Source organism: Bombus pyrosoma, linkage group LG6, assembly GCF_014825855.1.
Source record: "Bombus pyrosoma isolate SC7728 linkage group LG6, ASM1482585v1, whole genome shotgun sequence".
In the NCBI taxonomy this organism is placed as follows: Eukaryota; Metazoa; Arthropoda; class Insecta; order Hymenoptera; family Apidae; genus Bombus; species Bombus pyrosoma.
The window spans coordinates 7,299,095-7,321,821 of record NC_057775.1 but is presented as its reverse complement, the minus strand read 5'-3'; the positions used below and the strand labels follow the sequence as shown (position 1 = coordinate 7,321,821).

The window sequence follows — 22,727 nt, the reverse complement described above, 5'->3', positions numbered from 1 at the left end:
TTCTCCAACGAAATTGGATTTTTTTTTTTGTCTGCTCCGTGACATCATTCATCTTGAGACAATGGGCGCGTCGTGCTGGGAAAAACAGAGGCAACTGGAGAGACGTAGCGCATCAATCGATTGTTTGAACAGAAAAGAAATAATACTGTACCTTCGAGGAGACAAGCTCCGCGATAACGAAACAGCTAACGAAGGTAGGAGCTGTTTTAATTTACTGTTTAACTGCTATCGTTCTTCTTGCCAACGATAAATTAACAAGTTAACGATACGATCAGCATGAAGAGAATATCTTATTTCCGTTTGGTTTGATTAAAAAATTAAAGAATTAAAAATTAAAAATCCTAAAGGATTGTAAGAAGAATCTGGACGCTCTAAAAAATTGTAGAAATTGAATTTTAAGCGATCGATATGTATACAATAGATTTTCACATATTAGCATTTCCTAGTTCTTTTCATTCTTTCACCGTTTTATATGTAGCAAATAGCTCGTAACCGCTTCTTTCGTGTTTACGTAAAATCAAAAGAACTATGATCTATGAATAATAGATTCTTCAGAATTTGCTAACCCAGCATTTAATTTAACATCCAGAATTTCTACCATAATAATTCAGTATCTTGATATTTAATGCCATAAGATGTTACCTATTCTTCATTTTCTCAAAAACAAAATGTACGCAACAAAGAACTCGATGAATTGCATCGTTGCAGCATTTTCTCCTCTTTCGTGCGATTACATTTTTCATGTGCTTCGTGTAACAAAACGGGAGGAACTGCGAACAACGCGTGACACGGCCACGTACGTAAAACTGGTTTTCTTCATTTTCCTAAAAAAAAAAAAAAAAAAAACACAGTTGCCAGTTGTTTGCAGAACGAGAACGTTCTCCTATCGCAGGGTGAAATTTCGATGTCGCAAGTCCTTATTTATTAAAGCGCAATCAGATACACATCGCAGCTCTGCACTTCAATCAGGCACCAGTTGTTCCCATTGGACGTGGTATAACGTCATCCGATTGTGTAGCGTGAATCAATCTCTGTTTATCGAAATTCCGTAGCCTGTTCAATATGGATCAATTCTGATTTTCAGAAGTTCCAGATTTTATCGTTAAATTGAGTATTACGGGACCCTGACGTTCGATAACGGGTCGGAAAATTTCAATAAAGCCGTGTAATTATCGGTTCAAACTGAGGCAATCAACTAATTAACGCCACGATACGGTGAACCATGTGAATGAAACGATAGCCAGTTACGTATGACGTTCGATCAAAGGGTTTTTCAAACGTTCGATGAATTTTAATAGTGATCGGTACTTGTTGCGTGAATTTCCGAGGCTCTTCATTGTAGGAATTTGCTGTACGGGAAAAGAATGAAACAATCAAAGACGAGTTTCGCCGAGATTTATCTGCAAATTCGATTTGCATATTCCATTTCATGTATCTTATCGAAAGTCCATCCACCAAACCAGGCAATAAAAACCAACCTTGAAGAAACGCGAGCAGACATTGTCTTCGATCGTCCAGGCTCCACGAAATTCCCAGACGAAAAGAAACAATGGCATTGCTTTCTTTCTCGTTTTTCGTGCAGTAAGCGGGAAAATTGTCCTCGCATCAGATAACACGATCGTTGAAGGGCGCACGCATGATTTATCGTTAAAAGGGTAAGACGGGATCAGAGGATGAAATTATATACCTTTGTAAATGTTCCTCTGGTACGCTATAGATCACTGACGTAGAAAGACTACAGTCATGTCTACTCTTCTCGACAGTCTGTACGTGTCTTACGAGCGAGTCAGTGATGTAACCGATGCGACTATCTACTGAGCAAAACGTTACGCAAGGAAAGGAATGGGAATAGCGAAATGTAATCGAAAATTGCGAGAAACAAACACGAAAAATGTGAGGTTTGTTGATGAAGTTTTAGGACGAAGGATGTAAATGGCATTTCATGCAGAGTCTGTGGATGAAAATTTGATGTTTATGGAACGAACCGGGTTTTATCAACAGTAATAATAAATGGATCGTATCGTTTATGAATTCGATCAAATTGATCACGTCAGCTGCGATTTAATGCTTTTCCGCCCTACGTTATATTTATTGAAGCATTGAGAATATTGTTTTTTTTTTTAACAAAATAATTAACAGAAAGTTATGTATTTCTATTTTTAATAAACACGTTGCATTAATGGATTACGTGCGACGAATAAACAAGATAAAATACTATCGAATAAACTTTTAGTGTCGTACATTAGACGACCAATATAGAGTGCTATTTATTTATAATTCTACGATTAATTCAACAGAACACAAAACGTAGATCTCATTTTGCAGTTTCCTGTAATTATTTGAAGTTGTTTTTCCCAAATCGTGGATAATTAAAACAATTTTATTTTTAACTACGTCTAAATCACTCGTTCAATAGAATAATTCAAAGCAAGATCCGTTTCTCGATCCCCTTAGTCTCGAGATATTCCCAAGTTTTTCAAATATCGAAAATTTTATATGCATCAGGAGGATCAGCACCGAGAGTGCTGCTCTTGTTGTGATTAATTCAACAGAAAACGAGGGAGAGATTCCACTTTATAGCTTCACGCAGCCTTGTAAGTTCCCTTGCTGAAATCAGGGACGGTCAAAGTAACATCCGTTCGAGCGGTCCTGAATCCACGTTCGAAGAACCGAATCCATCTGCTGCTTTAATAATTCACGTGGCATTAGCCGTAGTCGCTGGAAAATGTCGATAACAAAAAACGACCGAAACGTTGGACCAAGCTTTCTGCGAACTAGTTGCAGCCTCTAAAAATACGAGCAACTTGGTATTTTTCTGATGAACGTGTAATCCATCTTCGATCGTGATATATGTAGGTGCATGAAGAGGATCGCGAATGCAAAGTGGTCGTATCTACAGGATACGATTTCCGGTGTGAATGTGCATTGCGTTGCGTTAGCTTCTTTACCTTTCACGGAATGCATATTCACTCACCGATAAGGTTCTCGATATGTTGCTGTAAAGTGCTTGAAACGAGAAACGATACGACCCGGAATCGCATAGGAAATAGCGATGAGGGTGCAGATGATAATACGTTCAAACGGTAATGGCGAAGTTGTGGCATCGAGTCAAAGTCATTTTTACCTCTTTCACTGACATTTAAGATGTTAGAATCAAATATATTAGCTATGAAATAACATTTTGAAAGAGTCGTCTTATGTAGATATTTTATGTAGTCATTCGTCTATTGGTTACATATAGTAATTATTATATCGTAGCAAGTATTGTAGTATTTGTTAATTATGTACATTTAGTAGCTATTACAGTATTTATTAATTATAGCAATTACCGAAACATTTGTGCATCATATATATTATTCACTGTTATTTGTTATTTATCAATTAGTAATTTTTATTGCCTATGAGAAATTAAAAATATCTATTTTTCATATGTATTTGATATCAGAACTACCCACTCTGAATTGCTCGTAATTTCATTACATCGTGCACTTCTAGTACGGTAGATCTTGAAGCCGGAAATACCTAATCGATCATGTGGCGTTGCAAAAATGATAAGTCAGCAACTTATACTTTCATGCTTTGTTCGAGCAAAACGTTGAAAGAGTTAAAGTCTTTTGCAAGGATCGAGTAAACTGTATCGAAAATTAACTGGTCCGTTTGTTTGCCACGACAGTACCAAGTTTAAGTTTATTGAGAATTGATTAAATATTTAGTTACTTGTGAAAGAGATTGTTAACAGAGTTTCCTACTTCGAAGTTTAAGAGTTCAGACATCACAATAGAACAAATCGTAGTACGAAGACCATACGGACAGGGTAAAGTTGAAATATATTAAAAATTGGCTTCGAATTTATTTATTTGTAAAAGATTGTTAGCAGAGTGTTCTACTCTTTTGAAGGTTTTTAGAGTCGAGGTATTACAAGTGGAAGATTTACGTTTATAAATTGTCTTGTCAGCAAAATACTAAAAGATATGGAGCTGAAAACTGGAAGTAGGGTTGCAGAGTATGAAGCTTTATTTCAGTCTCTGTCGAAAAATGAAAGGCTACATGCCACCTTTGTCGCCATAACATTAATCTGTACCGCCATACGATACTTCAGTTTAAGATTTCACTATATTGTAAGGGTTATCATAGCCTCATTCTGTACTGGAAATTCTGACAAATTACCAGAGATGCTGAAGCCGTAATAACGACGACAATAATAACAATATATTATAAATTTCCATCCAAAATGGAAATGGGATAAGTTTCCTACACAAAATGCATTTCACAATATTTCGTTAAATATTCACTGATTTTTATGATTTATATTACGGAATTTACATGATGAAAACAAGAAAAATTCCAAGATCATGTTAAAGGTCTTTTTCCGATAAATGAGCCACTAGTTTTGGAAAAAGAGGGAAAAAAGAACGGATAAGGTTAAGATGTTGCGCGTTGGTGCAATTTCTGACACGCATCAGATTTTGTGAAACGAAACAAGCAATGGAACGATCTCCTGTCTGAAAATCTTATTACCCCGTCGTATCCAACGCATCTGGCGTTTTCGACGATCGAGGCGGAATCTAAGTACGGCAAAACGACCGTTTGGCAGGAAGGCCGCGATTGGTTTTCTCTTCTAGAACACTCGAGACAGCTGTCTCGTTATGTGCGCGGAAATCTGATCTGAAACGATGCTAATGCAATTTACGCTCATATGGATTTTATTCCCACGGGGTAATTCTTCTTGTTGAAACGTTGTCTTTATTTGCTACTATCGGTCAAATAAAAATTTCACTTTTTAAACACATTCGCTTCTATAATTTATTCGTTACGTGTAATTAATATAAATTTAACATAATGATAATATTATTTTGTTAAGAATCGTTTCGTTTCAATTTCATTGGCTTTAAAAGAAATTGAGATATATTCACGAAAATCAACAAAAATTTTAACCAATAAAGTATAATTGACCTTAATCCACATTTCATTTTCCATATGCAACCAAACGCATCTGTTCATTCTCTGTTTTATAAATACGTTTACATATTCATGTCTATGTTCCTGCAAATAAATAACGATCAGGAAACATGTCCCACAAGAATACGATGATTCACGAAAATATTTTCCATGATAGTATTATATGCTGTATAAAACATTTTGGAATTGCATTAGCGCTGTAACGAGGCGCGATTACCATAATTGTATTGGTCAAATTTGAAACGAATATGAAAACGTACATAAAAGCTACAAGATATTTAACACAAGTATAATATCTCACAGATCAGAGATCATAAACGCATCGAATGGTGAGTTATCCATTACACTAATAATTCTCAAATTAATAAATCTGCTCAGTAAGGCCATCTTCCACACCTATTATTTTTCAGATGATCGTTCGCATTGTATTCTAATTATCCATTGAATATACCTACATTTTACAACAAACATCTTGTAACTTCCGTATACACACTATTTACAGCATTATCATAGATATATTTCTCCGAAATAATATTGCCAGAATACTCATTGTAAGAACAATCAATTTCTTATTATCTACCAATAAGCTGATAAGCTTCAACGAACCCCAAAACAATGGCCGATATAATTCATCTGCGATTCCATTCGAAACTGGGAAATACACGTAACTGCTGAACTTGAACATTGAACTTGAACGTTCTTTCGACTCGGTTGGGTCATGGCGCTTCCATACATAAGTACATTATATATCGTAAAAGGTGGAAGTTGACGGAGCAAGGTGGTCGAGTGATCGATTCGCGAGCTCAAGTGGCACGTCGACGCTGAGAAACGGACAGAAATCCAGACGACTCCGGACGTGGAAAGCTTTTCTACTACAAGACGCTTCCGGCATTTGCATGAAAGAAAGTCGCGACGGAGGAAGTTTCGTGGCGCTGATTCATGACGTCGACACCGGTATTAAACGAAGATTAATCTCCATAGAAAGATGGCGAGACGTTGGAATGGGGATGAAAGTAACGCGGATAATCCATTATCAGTCCTTAGTAACTCAAGTCTGCATCCTGTCGGAATTTGAATTCGTCTCTAGCTCCCTTCCACTGTTATGCCGAAGAACGCGAACTTTTCAATCATCTTCTTCAGCCTCCTACTTTCCCTCATTCGCTCCTCGTCTGCTTGTAATACTTTGTCGGCTGAGGTAATAAAGTTGCTGGAATTTTGTTTCTGAATTTCGAGTGGAACGTGTAAATTAACGACGAAATGAAAATGAAATTGAATCCTGTCGTGTTTTCAAATCCCCCGCATTTTTCTACGATGTCTTTTTCTTTTTTCAGATTCGCTGACAACCGTACAAGTGATTTTCTGAATCCATTTGCATAATAGTAAATAATAGTAAATTGGCAATTCTGAATGATCTGTAATTTGTAAATTTTGTTTGCAAAATTTATGATTCTTGACTTGTAAAATTTCATTAATATTATTAGTTTATTCGTGCAAGAGGGTGATGCTACTTGAAATTGATATCTACGAAATTAGGGGAAATCATCCTTCCTAAAACAGAATCAAACTGCCTATCTACTTTCTCTTTGCTTTATTCTAGTAGAAACAATAATCAAAGACGCTCGTATAAATTAAATCTATGCGTAATTTTGCTTTAATTTTCAGTAAGCGTTTAAATTCATTATTATCCTAACATCGTTTAACAAGTTATTTGAAACGGATTAAATACGAATTTTAATTCCAGTAAAGTAGCGAATCTGCGTATCTTTGCCGGCAAGAATTTCGAGAAACAAAACGTGAGCATTCCAACCGAACAATGGAGAAAAATGACAAAAAAAAAAAAAATAACATTTCACTGCGCGACACGCTTCGTCAACGAAAAATACGAACGGGGATATTTCCGTCACGTATTGCGCGTAACATCGAAAATTCCGAGACCGAAAGAGTACTCTACGAAATTCAATTTCATTTAGCTTAATTCTATTCGCCTCCGAGACGAGTCGGCCAAGTTAACGCAAAACGAAGCGAATAATGGGAAGGCGTGCTTGCGTTTTCCCTTTGCGAGCGGCAATCGCGTAGAGAAAAAACGCGAGAACCGATTGAATTTCGCTGCTACTTTCACGGGTGGCATCGCGGTTTAAATTAATCTTCTGAATGCGTTCCACGCTACTGTTAATTGATATTATTCTCTTATTCTGTGAGAAAACATTCAGCTTTAAGCAGAGTGTTTTATAATTTTAAAAATTGAACAGCATTGTTACATTTCTTTAATGTGGAGAAAAATATGGAAACGAATAATTCTTCATTTTGACAGCTGTGCACCATTCTTTTAACATTTTCATGCCGGAATTTCATGGAAGATTCACCATTTGATTAATATTTCGAATGAATAAGAAATCGATAATCTTTTACTTCCCTTCAAGCAGATCTAACATTTATACAAAATGTATACTGTATTTGCAACAATATTATGTTTCGTGTCTACATAAATAGCATTATATTTCATTTGTCAGCAAATCTGCAAATAAGTAAATTAATAAATCTGTGAATAAAGATAGTTAGACTTGATATACGGTTGTGATAGGCATCATAAGAATTTCATATGTTAACAGGTGTATTATTTTCGTATAAGTTTTTAATATATGAATACTCAGGTGAACATTTCAACGACTTGAAAACGCGGAAATTCAAATGAGTATTGGAGAGAACTCGAGGAGCAAAAGTACCATTATGGAATATAAATACGTCCTTTAACTTTCTCAAGTGAATCGATATCTTAGTATGGCAGTAGTATATGTCAACGATACATCAGAAGAATATCAAAAGTTACAGATATTAGTTCATCGCAGGACATTAGCGACAGAGTAAAGTTGAGAAGCGCCATTTAAAGCGATATGAAAAGTTCTGCTGATAAAAGAAACTTCCTTGTCAATGTAGCATTGTAATCTTGCCACTGTGCCGATTCAATCGAGCTTCTCTGTATCAGGAGCTTATATCGAAGTATGATATTACTGTCAGAACGGTAAGTACCACTGACTTACATGTACGCTACCTTACTATAGAAAAGATAAGAATATCTTTCATACATCTTTTCTTGCATTTTCATATCACTCTCGTAAATATCGAAGCTCGGCAAATATAAAGATAGGCGAGCAAAAATCATTCCAAGAAGTAAAAAATATTTAATGTTTGGATTGTTAAAGGAAGCAATTTCTCGTATGAACGTTTCTCAAAATGTCCTAAATCGGGAGATTTCTTAGTTTTGAAATTTACGAACTTGCTAGTAGTATTCCGCAAATTATTAACTTTTTTGTTAGTTTTAGAAACATTTCAAATTTTTACATATTCAACGAATAAATAATCATCACTTCCTCTCTCTCTCTCTCTCTCTCTCTCTCTTTCTCAATATACCTTTGTCTATACGATAAATATTTTCAAACTTGTAATAAAATCATGGATAACGCTTAGTATCTAAAAAATTATCTCTAAATAATTGAAGTACACTTCTCAAGTACGCTACAGTTTTGATTATTTTATTTTTACCCAATCGTTAGGTTACGATAACAGTGAGGTCACTGAAATAAATGGACTGTCACTTTTACTTCGTTCTTACCGTACTTGGCCTCTTGCCCTTATGAATCTTATGATATTTTCAGTGGCTACTTTAGATGTCGTTAATTATTCAACGTTGTGCGAGTGAGTCAAGTCTGTGGTAGGTCGTATAATATCAAAATAGTATACTCGCTTATGAAGAAACACTAATGGCTTATTCGTTACGTACGTTAGTCACACGTTCTGCTAATAGTACATATATTATACAGTGTATATACATACATTTCAATGTAAAATAATTATAGTAAATATCATTTCATATTTAGACGTTCAAAGTATCCTTTTGAAGTATGGAAATTATACTAACCAAGAGTTTGAATTAAACTTCGTCAAGAGTACAAACTGCCTTTGTTATCGAATCGGAATTGCAATCAGTGCAACAAGCAGGAATCATAGGTGTCGATATTAACGCAGCGAGGAACGTGCAAGAATTAATAACAAAGTACGTGACATCATTGAGTTCATGTAGAGCATAGAAATACCGAAAAAACGAAAGATTTCAGAAGAATAAAATTTATTAGCAGATTTCGAAGTTTTTATACCAAATTCAACTTTCCTTGCTTCGTAATTATTCTAAAAATAAAAATTTCCCACAGCATATAAACTAATCCCAAACCCACTTGTCCTAGTTCCAGCAAGTATTTCAGAATATCCAACGGTATTTAACTAAATTACAACGTCGAATTATAATTAATAAGTGGAAATTAATTAAAATATTTATATATATATACATATATATTTTTTGTATCTGAAACAATCTTAGCCAATCTTTTTGTAAATCCTTCAATCTCACTTCGTCGTTTTATTACATGGTTCAAGGATTCTTTCTTACATTTCTTTTTTTCAAACAACATTCGATACTAGCCGTCATTTGCTTTCGATTCAGACACAATCGTCCGAAATTAACGCACGTAGACGAAACTCGACTGAGAAGAAAGAACGATTACGAGATGAAAGAAAGCAAAAGTAGAGAAAAAAACCAGACAACGGGAAAACGCAGGGAAAATGCAAGAGAAAGGAGGAACCAGCAAAGAACAATGCTATCTGTGTGGGTAGAACATGTGTTTACGAGCACGCTTGCTCCGTGCTTTGATCTCCTCGGATATACTATCGTGTACTATTGTCTAGAGAAAAAATAACGGGCAAACAGAGAGACAGGCTAGATGACGATGGAAGGTAGGAATGTAGATAAAATAGAGAACAATCGAGACGGGAGAGGACAGTGTGGATAGAGCAGAATTTTTTTTTTTTTTGTAAAACGAATTGCCAGAGGAAATCGAGGATCGCAGAACGCTGCATAAACGAAATTTTCTGGGCCAGTGTTTTTAAAAAAAGAATGAAGCTCAAAATTTGAGTTGTAAATGATTATTTTATTTATTAGAGAATTTTTTTCTAGATAATTCCGATAATTTAAGTGACAATATAACGTTAAAATATAGTTTTAAAATTATACACTTCAAAGTTCGATTGGTCTTATACTGTTTTCAAGATTTCATATTTTTATTTGTAAGTCAAACATTGTTCCATATATAAGTATTATTTTTCTACTAGTAACACTTCATTATTGCTGTAAACTTAGATTATTTTGATTTATTCGCAACGTTTACAAATTCATTAACACAACATTTTCAATTAGTGTGTATGGTATGAATATATTATATTTCGACTGAACACGCGTGTGGTTCTAGAGATTGCGCTATGGCATAGCAACATCTCCTCTTTTAATTCTGTTTTACGCGATATATGATGCAGTCGTGAGCATAAAAACTGGTGAATAATTCGCAAGAAATAAGAAGGGCATAAAAATGCTGCAGTAAAATATAACGCAAGACTGTGGACGAGTACAAGGAAATTGAGAGAATTACGTGGAAATTGTATTTGTTATACGTGTAATATGATGTTCAGGTAAATTCAATGACAACTGAATCTTTACGAAAAGAATGCAGTTTTATAGAAGTATGTTCGTACGAAAGGTTAGTTTAATATACTTGTGTCTTTCCATTTAGTTCGGATATATTTTACATGTTTACATGTTCATACACGCATACTACGTTCTTTAGTTAAAATGTCTCATCTACCATTTCAAAAATGAAGAAGATAGAAGTTTTATCATTTTCTTTGTTAGGTCTGCAACGCTGCTATACTCGACTGCTCTCTAACCGATTCCTTTTGGCTCTGAGCACTGCACAACTACGTGCCGTCTACGTTCGAAGCACTACCCAATTTAACGTATTGGGGACATGATCATTATAAGTCTCTTGACTGACACTGATTCTCACTTGTTGTTTGATTGACAACTGTTTTACTTGTAATCTTAGTTCCTCTGGTTCTCTGACTTGGCTCGAAATTAAATTGTCTTCCTGATCTCTCTTGTCTTCCGCCTATCCCCTCCAAGAGACATCCTGATCGAGAATTTCCAAGGTTGCTGACTGCCTTACCAAAGACAATGACCAATCAGCAGTTCTGCGGGACTTAGCAATTCTCTTCCAGGAGTCATCAAAGGTGATCCCTAGATCTGAGACATTTGATGAGAATCCGAACAATCGACGCCAGTCCTTAACGCCGATTGAAACACTACGGAATCCTTGATTCATGTCACGGCTGTGTATGGCAACGACTTTGACACGACTTTCTCAATTCGAACATGAATACTATGTGCATATTTATTTGTATAAAAGAAAATACATAATTATATGGAAATCAAAGAAACAGAAGATTACCTCGAAAACTTACCCTTTAACAACGCTATTGAATACAGATTAATAATTGTTACTAATTATCAATATAATCTAGATTAACGTAGATAATATAGAACTTTGTATAGTCGCATTTAGATTCAGTCAACTTGCTTCTCTTGATCCTGTCCTATACAAAGCAGATTAAATTTCCCAAGAGGAAATTTTTCTTCTCTGAAGAGGAACTTCTCCAAAGAGGAAATCATTCATCAAAGATCAATTTAGTGGATACGATTACTCGCATGGGAAACAAACGTCGACGACGTAATAGCTTGCGCGTATCGCGTATGAGATTTCAAACGGTTAACGAGCGTCCAATTTGACGTTCGGGGACACGAGGAACTGCGAAACGGACACCCGAGACCGAACGTAAGCGATCCAGTCAATGGGGAACCATTATCCAATGGTTGTGTACTAACGAAACCCTGACAGTTCCAAATATGTACGTCGGTCACGCTATTCCGAAGCGACTCGAAAGCGATAACGGTGAAACGTTCCAGTGAATAGCCGCTGCATGATGCAAAGTGACACCTATCCTTACCGTGGATTGCATCACATTGCAAAAGCGCGGATAAAGAGATACCAGGAGATTCTGATAGACGGTAGGAAATCGACGCGTTTCTGTCTCGAGACGGCCGTGTCCTTATTTTTGACAGGAATCCTTTTTTGAAAGGCAGAGAAAGGAAATCATAAATTAAAGTAATATATATATATATATATATGATTTTAAAAATTGGAATATTTGAAAATTTGAATATTTTGAAATGTGAATATTTAAAAGTTTGAATATTGAAAAATTCGAACACGTAAAACCATAAATTTGAAAATGTGCGATTGTTGCATTTCAGTATTTTTTGTCATTTTTCTCAAGGGTCAAGGTTATGAAAGGAATTGCAACGTAAATTTCATTTTCTCTTCCATTATCATATTTCATAACGGTTTCAGAAGACGACGATCCATCAACGTCAAACTTAAACGGTATAACAGTAACAATAAATGAAATCTTTTATCTCTAAGAAAGGAGCAACAACTGCTTCTTTATACATATACGTTACACAAATTACCGGTAAGTTGTTCGTTTCATATTTCTAGCTAATGTTCCCAGAAGACGTTATATAATATCGCAACAGGGGCACGCAATACAATCGTTAGTCTTTTGTTATCTTATGTACGTTTATGTGATTCGAATGGGGCAACGAAACCGCGTATATATCACATTTCGGCTTGAAATAAGAGATCCGAATGGTAATACTAAAAGCGTTCAAATAATTTCATGACTCTGTGTATACGTATGTACATAAAATCTTGTACGAAACTTTATTTCTTCAGAATTTGAACCAACAACAGTCATTTAATTTTCGCAATAAAAATCACATCTTCAAATTTACTATTACAATACCCATTTCCTATAAATTTGTAGAGAGTACGACTGTTTAGTCGTGTTCAACTCACGTCGGGGTTACCAATGTGGAGGATTTAGTCTCTGTAGAGGATGGTTGGTTTGTTCGAACAACGAGATAACTGGCTGTTGAAAATCGTCAAGTATATTTAAAATGATAAATAAATTAATACAGACAATAATCTAATACTAACAGATTCGCTAAAGACAGTGTAAATTGCTAATTAGATCGCTGATAACTCGTTGATAACTGATACTCCGATATTGATTCGCGCGACTGATCCATAGCTGAACTCCTTACGATCGCGTCCGTTTATTTATACTGATCGAGGGAGAGTCGGAAAATTTGAATTCGTCTTCGTTCGATGGTTGCACGTAGCAGCGACATTGTTTTGTCCAGAGTTTATTTATTAATACATTGTGTGTATCCTAACGATATTGATACCCCGAGGCAAAACAACAACACGATTTGAATTTATTGAGTATGTATAATTTTATGTGCTAGACTAGGATAGCTGTGTAGTAGTAATACTTGTATGTGAATATCAGTATGTGGAAGTATGTGTGTACGCGGTGTCTCGAAAACAAATGAATGTAAACTGTTCAGTTAACAGTCTGGTATGGAGGACAGATGAATATCTTTGAAATCGCTTATCAAATGAATATATAATTATTCTAATATAAATTCTAAGTGCAAATTTAGCGTTCCTATACCATTATTTCGGCTACTAAGATCCAAAATTCTCAACACAATTGTCCTGTAGCTCATGTGTCGCTACAAATTATCCGTTAATAACCATGTTAATGTCACGTAAAATAAAAAAAAAATCGAAGATGAAAACAAAAATAAAATATCAAAAAAAATAAAAAGAGAAATTATTTTTTAACACTTGGCTTACACTAATTTGCTTCTGAACTCCAACCGTGACTTGCCAAGACTGAAGCTCTTACAATTTGACTTTCGATCGGATCTGTTTCTTTTTCCTTTGTCACCCCTCAATATCACCAATATCCACGAGTTTGTTAGGCGTCCGCGACCGTTACCACGCACGCCTTCTTCTGGAACATTCGGCGGAAACACCGTTGGGATATTGATGGCTCATTAGGCACTGCGGCGATATACATTGTCGCCGATTGCCGCCCCATTTTTATCTCCGTCATCAATCCATCGGATTTGAAGTGTGCCGGTCGTGACATTAGCTGCGTGGCAATGCGTGGTCCGCCCCTGTCTAAATTATAAGCCGACTTTAACACCGAGAAAGCATCGCGAAATAATTCGCCATGGATCGTCCATATCCGGTCGACGACGAGGCTGAACCGCGATGAAAATCGTGACAGCGTTTAAGCTGGATACTGTTCCAAAAGTTCCGAGTAATTCCGGCGCGGTGAAGATTTTCAGGATGCGGTGGCTGGCTAAAAGGTACATAGCTACCGAGAGAATTTCACGGCGTTGCGACCTCGCATTCGAGGTGAAATAAATCTAGATTAAACGGTGCGATATCGAACTCATCTCCGCGGAATAAGTGCTCCCCCGTGGAACAAAGGAGTTTCGGTACTCTAAACTCTAAGGTATCTCGACTTTATGAACCAATAAAGGCGGTTCCAGCGTTTAGAGGGCACTCGTTTCCAAAGTAAACTCGCTGGGCTGCTCCACCTTAGTCTTTGCGTCCTCGAAACGACTTCCAATGAGAATAGAGAGTAATATCATCCTTCTCAAGGAAGCTTAGATTTTACTTCCTGCAGACGAATTTCCTAGACTTCAAGGTTACTTTGATTCTTTCTCTTTTTCGTTAGAAAAGTATGTCAGTTGTAATTTGTAAGAGTCGAATGTTACCTGTAACGTCTTTACGATGTGCACGTGGAATGTACCGGGAGGAAGAGAACGAGTACTCGTCAAAGGAAGAGTAGAGATATTCGGTGATCAGTACATTAGATTGTCCGAAAAGTTTCTTCCGTTTTATAAGGAAATAATACACGCACAATGTTTTTTGTTTTATATTAGTTTATTGAATTATTGTTAAATAGATGATATTGATAAATACATTTATACTGTACGTGTGAAAGTATATGTAATCGTTGAAGGTTCAACGTCTCAGTTGAGACAAAAGCGATTAAAAGCGGTTAGAAGTTATTAAAAGCTGTTGGAAGTGATTAGAAGTAATCAGAAGAAAACAAAAAACCAAGCGAATAGATTATCGAGTCCTTCAGAGAGTAACGTATATGTAGAGCTGAATAATTTGTAAATAAATTTTAAACTATTTGTTCTTCCAAATCCTCTCTATACATTAACAATTATGCACGAACATAATAATGGAAATAGAACGAAATGGATCATACTTAATTCAATAAAATAATATAAAACAGAAATTGTTGCTTATCTATTATCACCTTATGAAACGAAAGAAACTTTTCGGGCAACCTAATACAATTCGGGGAAGGTCTTGTATCAAACTTTTCTGAATTTAATTTATATTTATTAGTTGAAAATAAAACACGACGGTCGTTCTATATTTATCAAAGTGGAAGAAAGTCAGCACACAAAAGTTCTATATTCTAGGAAAAAAAATAGAAACAAGATTTTTCCGTATTTCCGTACTTATACAGTAGCCTGGAAGAAACTGATACTTTAAAGCATGTAATGTACATAATTACGTACATTGTATACAATACGGTTGCAAAAGAACAAGCGACAGGGTCAGAGTCACTGTCGGTGTCAATAGTACGGGATTAGGTTGACTCGAAGTCAACGAGTCTAGCTAATTCCATCAGACATAAGTAGCCAAGCTTCCTCCTTCTTTCGTCTTAGCGATTTCACCGAAGAATTTTCAAAATGAAAAATATTCGAGATCGGTAAATCAAATTTTGAAAAGCAAAATTGTATTTATAGATAGATTCACGAAAAAACACGAACACTTCTATCGTCTCACGAGGAACACATTTTCCATTTGATAAGTTTGACAAGTTACCATTCAGCATCCATTCGTCTCTTTCAAACCCATTCGCGTCCAAAGAAACGAAATTTTCACAATCTTTTACTTGAATTGGACCATAGCTGAGGATAGATGAAACGCTTGTAAAAAGATAAAAGTATCAGAAAGAAGGGCTCGACCGAATTACGGAAAGGTACAAAAATAGAATGAGTCTGGCAGAAGAAGGAGGAGAGAAACAAAGGAAGAAGAAGCGAAAAGGAGTCAACGACTCGTAGACAGCGCCCGTATCGATTGCAAATATTTAAAATACGAGGTCAGAGACAAGAGGGTGCTCGAGCTAAAGTCGCCTTTACCTCGGAGAATAAGTAAATAATGAAGAAGCGGATGAGGGTGAAGCAGTATGTGCACGGCACGCGTCGCATGGGATTCGTCAAATCGCTTTAGCGCAACTACGCGAAACGGGGTTGTTGCCTTGCCACTGGCTGATCGCCATCATCCCTGACCTCTCTCAATCGCTTGACATCCAAAGTTCCTTACTCTTATTTATATACCTTGTTATTAATTATTTTCGAGAATTTGGAAACACGTATGGCGTTTCTTTATGTTTTCAAGCTGACGAATTTTCCAATCGTTATCGTAAAAAATTAACAATGTAAGAGAGAGATTTGTCAGATTTCGAAAAATTCCAAACTTCAGCGAGTCTTCTTGAGATCTCAAAACGCGCGACTGTTTGCAATCGAACACATCGCATACCATTTTCTTTCATAAGATCAATCGCTAAATTTCCTCTTCCACGCTCTTTTTCGCTCTCAATCTCGCAGAGCAGAGGAAAAAATTCATTAGACGCAACCAGGAACAGGTATGTCTCGATAGAAAACGACGGCGTGGCGACAAGGCAAATTGGTTCTCGCGGGAATTCAATTTTACAGCGGCGATGCAAACGAAATACGCGAAATGAAGCGAAACGAAGAGCTCGTAAGATATCACGGCATTGCATCCTCGTCGCATCATCCCGATATCGGTCCGTGTTTGAGTAATGAAAATGTTGTTCCAGAGAGAACGAAAATATCTGGATAACAATGGGTGAGATCGCGCGATAACAACTTCGTTTGATGCCCTGGAGACTGGACACCGATCTCGGCTTACTGCATCGCTTTCCATCGAATCACAGACGATGTTCATGAAGCAATTACACGCGACGGTCAGGTGGAATTGCGCGTTTAATCTCTTGTTCGTCGAGGTCAACCGAAAGGAACCTTTGTTCGAGAAACGTTCTACGATATTTTAAAGTAAGCACAGTTGCATATAGTATGAAAAATTATAGCGGAGAAATTGATTTCTATTAATGAAGATGATGCAATAGCTTTCTAGAATAGAAAATGTATTTTTGTTTAATCGCATTTCCTGGTTTTATGAAGTTTTGTATATTTCATTTCTATTAATTTTATATTTCTGCAAACAGAGGGTGATCATTTTTTCAAAATGTTAAATATCATACAACGTGTATTTTTTAATCGTCTCGCTTCCTGGTTCTCGAGAATTCCGCTACTTTTATATTTTTATAACTACATTTTTGATATTTGTGCAAGTGGAAAGAGACTTTAGTATCTGTAAATTCAGATATTTAAAAACTGTCATATTTTTAAATTACATACGCGTATTTTGTAGGATAACGATTAATTCAGAATCAAAATTTATATTAATAATTAATCTGTGAAAATATTTTTTGTTATTGTAATTATATAATCTCTCTCTCTCTCTCTTTCTGTAACATTCTTTTAAAATTTATTAAAGATACTATCGTATGATTTGCATACCACAATTATTTGCACCTTCGCAGAAATTATAATTATATTCCTGTTATTTAACAAAGACCTTTAAAGAAACTGTTTCGGTTGAATATCGTACTTGAATGTGTAGTCAATGTATTCTGCATTAATCCTAGCTACTTTATCGCTGCCGGTATAATAACAGCTTTATTGTCTGACAATGAACGAGGTTTATCTACTGTCACGCTTCTTTAGAATTTGGTTATAGCTGTCGGCCAACTTCAACCATTAATGCATACTCCCTGATTGCACTCTGAATATTTCGTATATTTTATGTCCTGTGGCGGTAAAACTTTGTTTTATAAGGAAGATGCTTCAGTTTGTTCAAGAAACGAAAGTTCATTGAGAGGAAGTTTACTGAAAAGACGAGCACTGTATTTCCAGTGTATAAAATATGTGAATAATTTTTCTATTGTGTTCATAACTATCACGTGATTGACGTAAATTTGTACTAACACAATGAAAGAGTTACACTACACGAGTCACGTTTTAAATAAAATAAATAATTTAAGAAAAATCGTATTAAAAAGCTTATTATGTTTCTATGATTCCACGACGTTGTCATATTTGGTACGTTAAAACCTTTCTTCGATATACATACGTGTCGCTATGATGTATCGCATCTACGAAATTCTACATAATTATTTTATTATTATTCGTTAACTGCTTAAGCATCGAACAATATCAATCATTAATCATATGTCTCTTCCATGTGCCGCTTATAATTAACAATCCTGAGTACGATTTCGAGATGTACTATCGCATGTTGCAAGAAAAGAGATGGTAAGTGCGATAGAGAGCGGAAGGCAATGTCAACAAGTGTCTTGGCAAGTTTAAGCGATTTTTCAGAGCTAGGCTTCTTCCTGGCGAAGCTCGTAAAAGCGCTCCGTTCTCACGCGACGCGACCAGGAAATTGCGCCGCGTGTCTGCCAAGTGACCAAAAGCTTAATTTCACGAGCGGCAATCGAGCTTGTCGTTCAAATAAATCACAGAGAGGTTTCTTGCGCTACAACATCGCTGAGTTATTGTATCTTCCTTCATAATCGCGCTATTTCACCCATAAAACGATACTGTTTTATGTACAATGGAAAAAGGATATTTTACGAACTACGTTTACTTCTTTTAAAGCCACAATTTCTCGAACAAACTATCTTCTATCGCGATTTATTTAACGTTATTCTGTTTTAGTTTAAAACTAGAAACACCAAATTATTCAAAATATTTCATTCTAGTTTCACATTTCTTGCCTTTGTAATTACTAAAAATATGTTGAGACTTTTGACCAAATCAATACGATTTCATAGAAAAATAATTACATATTTGTTCATCTCTATCGCGTTTCTTTATTTATAATCTAAAAGAAAATTCGTGTGGGCTGAGATTTTAATTACAATCAAACATTTCTTACGTTTTCAACGCCCAACAACGTTAATATACATTTTACCACTACATTTTACTAATCCAATTTATCGCTTGATAGTGTCTCAAAACAGTAATAGTATCCTCTCAATTTGAAATTGCAATGGAAAGCGGGCATCGTCAATTTAAAAATAATACCATAGGAGAAGCGATATCGAGATCGACATTTTCACGAGCCGTTATCCGAGTCCAGGTTGCAACTACGAGACAGTGAACCCTGCTGTCTTTCATAAATTTTAATCAAAGAGCGACACGATAGCGTGCCTCGAAAAGTTATTTCTGCGTGAAACGAGCAGGGGTCCAGACCAAGTAGATGATCATGCATGTTTTATTACACCGCGTTTTCCTTGTTGGCTTTCAACTGGGAAACGTCCAGGAATCCTTACAGGACGAAACCTTCCTTTTTTCCGTGGGACGCGACCGGAAAGTTAATTGAAGGCAGCGACACGGAACGTGTCGGAGAAACCATAAAGAGAAGAATGGGACGGGAATGGTGGAATTATTCCGACCACGTGTCACCGATTCCATACGTTGCTTCCGCCTGCCGACAGACCCCTAATTGAAAGAAAAAAGTTTTGCACGAGATGTGAACAATCGAGTTACAAAGTATTCTTATTCGTCGATGAGCGACATTAAAAACTTAACCAACTTTGATACGTTTGATCGTATTGATCTTATTTGAGCTTCTAAAGGCAATCAATAAAGTTCGATTTCTATTAGGTTGTCCGAAAAGTGTCTTTCTTTTACAGACACGTTTTTTACAACGACGCATTTTTATACAAACACGAAACCTAATCTCGAAATCGAACGTTGTAATCTTTATCTTGATAGAACAAAATGGATTATACGACAAAATAATATAAAATGGAAAATGTTGTGCATCCATTATTTCCTTATAAGACGAAAGAAACTATTCGGACGACCTAATATTTTATGATTGCTTTAGTGAAATTATAGTTCTGTGTTTATATATGTAAAATAAATAATTTTGTTTGCCAGAGAGCGTGTGTACTTAGGCGTGAAAGTTCACAGAAGTTTGTATCTTACAAGCAGGCTCACATATTGTTATACATAAACGATTAATTAACTCGTTCCAGAGGATATCGCTCATCAGCGACTGGATTTTGTCAACTTCGTTCGATAAGTTTAATCGTACAATTACTCGCACCCGTATTAGAACCGTGTATTATAACGATTATTAGCGGATAAGTGTCCTAATAAATTGTACGTAAACTTTCATGGAATATAGATCATATAGTTTATCGTAAATTTAAACAATAGTCGCTAATGCAGAAATAAATTAAACGCTTCAATTTCATTGATTTTTGACGTTATAATTCGATGATACAAATTTCCTGTCTTTAAATGTATATTCATTAAACACGTATATTTGTTCAAAAGCGATATATCGAAGCAATTGACAGAGAATAATTGAGAAAATGTTGTATGCGTCCTAAAACTTAATCGGATGATCTTCATTAAGCTCTGAAAATGAAACAATTAGAATCACTGGAAAATCAACGAGAACTTATGCTTACGAAGAAATTATTTCGGTCAGAGAACGAGTCGCTTCGAACTGGCTAACTCTGTCCCAACAAGAGCTTCTCGTAACTCTGATAGTTACAGGGATATTTAGACGCTAATGACCATCAAACCTATAACAAGACAAACTTTCAAGCCTATTCCATCGAACAAAAGATAGTTTATCGTACGAAACTTTCGATTTTCAAGAATCTATTTCCTTGGTGTTCCCTGAAAACGCAATGGATCTTGACAAATCTAATTTGGCTGATCGTGTCGATCACGATTCTACGTGTTTTTGATTAATACACACTTTATTCTATTTGTAATAAAATTTTTACGTAGTTTCACGTAGATTGTGGATTTTAAATTGTACGCATCTTTTAATAAAATTGTTAATATATCAATAGTATAATATATCACTTTGTTTATTGTATAAATTATCACGTTAAATTTCATATTACGATATAATTCATTCGCATCTTTTTCCAATTTTAAAACAAATATAATAACAGTTGTCCTTAAACTTTCCAGCGGGAGTTTGTAACCTTAGCACTCGGAAATACCAAAGTACTCAAATACTAAATACCGGGCTATAAGAAAATACGACATTCTAAGAACAAACACGTAAAAATTAATCTGTACAACCGAATAACACTAATCTCACGTAACAATTATCCAACCATCCACGAAATCGTTTAATCAAACGTTATCACCAGTGGATTCTTTTTCTCGGGGGATAAAACGAAGATATTACACAGTCGTATCGAAATTACTGGTACAATTGTATCGCGTAACGAAGCAACCACATTATCTCGAAAACAATGAGCTCGTCGTTGTAAGCGTCGTTGTAAACGTCACTTTAATTCTCAAACGACATGGTCGTTGCACGAGAATGAAACGGATGGCGATAAATTAAATATAGAGAATATCACCGCGTTGTAACCATTTACAATGCACGATGCTCGTGAATATTTTCTTGTTGAATCTGTCTCTTCCTATGTCCTTACTTCAAGAATACTGTCTGCCTCTTTATGTACGAAGGATATGCAGCCACGGCGAATGAAAAACAAATAGAAAACAAAAAAGACGATGCTTTTAGAGGCAACAAGTGTTATCTATTCATTCCACATATCCATAGGAAATACAGCGCAGCCTCGTTGAATCTTCAAGAACGAGGATATCCAAAATTGGATAGGAACCACGAGTCATACAGCACCATGAAAACTGTTCGAGATCGTAAAGACCGTGTTTGAAGAACCTATTCTACTACTGCCTTACCTTCGTAATGATACGGAAACCGAACGTAGCTTCCGTTTTGAACGGGTGAAGTCTTAACTGCAGATTAAACCAGGTACAACCATTGGGAAGGGTCCGGTCGAGGACCCGTGACGCGCACTAAATCTAAATACGTTTGTAGGCCGTTTTACCCTTCTCTCTGTTCCTTCTCTCCACGCCTTCTTGCCTCTTACTCTTCCTCTACTTCTTTTTTCGCTTATTCCTCTTCTTTCTTCAATTTCCTCTTTTCTTTCTTTCTTCCTCTTCTTTTTCTTCTTCGCCTTCGTTGTCGACTCTTTCAGTTTCTCTTAAATTATTCTTAAGCTGGAGGTAGAATTCGAAGAACGGCTACAGAGGGAACGGCGCGTAAAGGTAATTAGTAATTGAACTAGGCGAAATCGTAAACTCCGGAAGTGATCTGAATAATATACAATATTAATTGACAACATTCGTTTTGGTCGTTCTTCTCTCCCTTAATTCGAAAGTGTTCTCGTTCACGCGTTTCTCGCTGATACTTATGCGCGTGTTCCCGCGCGCACCATTAGGCTTAACATAGATATTCTTATCGGACAACGTGTAAACCTCGAACGAGTAGATAAAACAATAGATTCGAATAATAACTCTTTTTTTTCTCCACAGACATATACGTTTAATATATTAGTAGATTTTTCTTTTTAATAATTATCATATATTCATATATTTCCATATACACATATATAAGTGGTATCTTTAATCTCGCGTTAGCTATCGTGATTCCGTCGACGAGCCTCTCTTCGTTCTCTAAAACCTTCTCTGCTCTTCTCTCCTTTCTTTTAATCGATATGTCTGACTGTTCCCATTCGTTCGTTTAAATTATTCATCCCTGTTCCTTCCCTCGGTACCGAGTTTCTCCCCGAGCTCTTAACTCGTTCAGTCTCCAACGTGTGCTGCACCTTCCGCCGATATAAGACACTTTTCCTCGTTGATCACGCCGCCTCTGCAAACGGAATTTCACGCGGTGATGCGTACGGTGATCACGCAATGTCGCGTCACGTCGCGCCGCGGGGAA

General features: G+C 36.1%; 1 protein-coding gene across 13 annotated transcripts in view; it reads right to left on the bottom strand.

The window, feature by feature from the left end:
* LOC122568763 (protein unc-13 homolog B) overlaps positions 1–22,727 on the bottom strand; it is a 377,765-nt gene that overhangs the window by 203,426 nt on the left and 151,612 nt on the right. For 8 of the 13 annotated variants that reach the window (XM_043728890.1, XM_043728894.1, XM_043728889.1 and 5 more), the window contains exon 2: positions 21,683–22,655. The exons of the other annotated variants lie outside the window; for them this stretch is intronic. The gene's annotated coding sequence lies outside the window, so the exon portion shown is untranslated. The remainder of the gene's footprint in view (positions 1–21,682; positions 22,656–22,727) is intronic. 13 annotated transcript variants of the gene reach the window in all.